Genomic DNA, 1,733 nt, shown 5'->3' with positions numbered 1-1,733 from the left:
TCTTGGTCGCAGTCTACTATGGTTGTTGTCAGGGCCTACAGGACCTCAACCCATCCAAGGTCCCTCCAAATGATTGAGGAGTGGGAATATGACATTATCAATCATAGTAAGATAAGTGACGAGAAGTTGTTAGAGGAATTTGGAAATTTAGCCCCATACCCAAGCCATGGTCGTGGTTGTCGCTCCTAGTACCGACAATCTCTTTTGACCTATTGGATTATGAAAGACCTTATCATGAAGGCTTTGATGATGAGGATTGTGGGAAGTCCATGCCCTACAGGAGGGATTCAAGAAATACATGTGAAATTTCAACTTATCCAACAACATATCTAACAACATAATGTTCGTTTGGCTCGCATTGAGAAGCATATTCCTTTCCTGCCTCAGGCATAGTTTCCAGGTTCTAGCGCCAAACTACCCAAAACCTGTAGATTCTTCTGATTATCAGTATGTCTTGTGATGCTTATGAAGTTTTGGGTGCCCTAGATTAGTAGTATCTAGATGTATAGAAAAGATTTTTGGCATATATGGTGTAGTTTATTTGTCAATAGGGGGGATAAAGACTGTCAAGTTATACTTGCATGGCTGGACAATTTTAGACATTTTAGATTTTGGTTGGCTTATAATGTAACCAGATGGTCAATAAACTTGGTTTTCCTTTGGGAAGGATGGGACAATGTGGCAATGGATGCAAATGTTGTTTCTCCTGCTTATTTTTGAAAAGTAATGGAAATGTTCTTCCAAGCTATATATATATATATATATATATATATATATATATATATATATATATATTTCTAATTATAAAGCATTATATTTCCCAAAAAAATATATATTAAAACAAATAAATAAATTGGTTTATTGTATGGTGTAATTTTAATAATATGGCCATGAATAATGTCATCATTAATTCATAGAACATGAACTTAGAATGGCAACAATGATTTTAAGGAGTGGCCTTTAAGTGCAAGTTTTTGGAGTTTCCGACAGATTTCTGGCTGGAATATAATGAAAAAAATTGTAGCCAAATCTTGATTTGTATTGTTTAAACTTGTTTTTTTATTTGCCCACAAATTTTTTCATCAAACTCTAGCTATAAATCTGCCAAAAACTCCAAAAATTCGCACTTAAATACCACTCCTAAACTATATGTTCTTATATATATATATATATATATATATATATAAAATCAAATAGAAATTTAAAATAAATTAAATTGTATAAATAATTTTAAATTTTAATTATATATGTTGAATAAGATCACAATGGTATATTCTTATCATAGCGATAGAATAGCGATTGCTATGATGATCATAATGATATAATAGTAAGTATGAAGATGGTTTTTAACATTGGTTAAGTTTAAAGTTCATTATAAATACAAATTAACAATTATTGGTTTATAAAGAGATAATAAATATTATTATTATTGGGTTTGTTTTGACATTTAAAATGTTTGGTAGCGGTGGTGGAGGAGGATTAAAATAAAAGATATACAATTATTTGGTATGATTTCAAATTCTATTTTTATGTTTAAAATGTTTGGAAGTTCAATATTATTTTTAGGTAATTTATTTGCATAAATTGAATATCATTTTATTATTAATTAGCAGTTTGTGAACTTGTGAGAGGCAAACATTGCACTTGCAAAATTAGATTGTTTGTAGTAAGATCTATTTAGAATATTTAATATTTATTCTACTTTATGAAATCAATACATAAAATGCTTCACC

The sequence above is a fragment of the Pinus tabuliformis genome, chromosome 6 (assembly GCF_031772625.1).
Source record: "Pinus tabuliformis cultivar Carrire ecotype Pingquan chromosome 6, CPIR1, whole genome shotgun sequence".
Lineage (NCBI taxonomy): Eukaryota > Viridiplantae > Streptophyta > Pinopsida > Pinales > Pinaceae > Pinus > Pinus tabuliformis.
Note: the sequence above shows the minus strand (reverse complement) of the source record.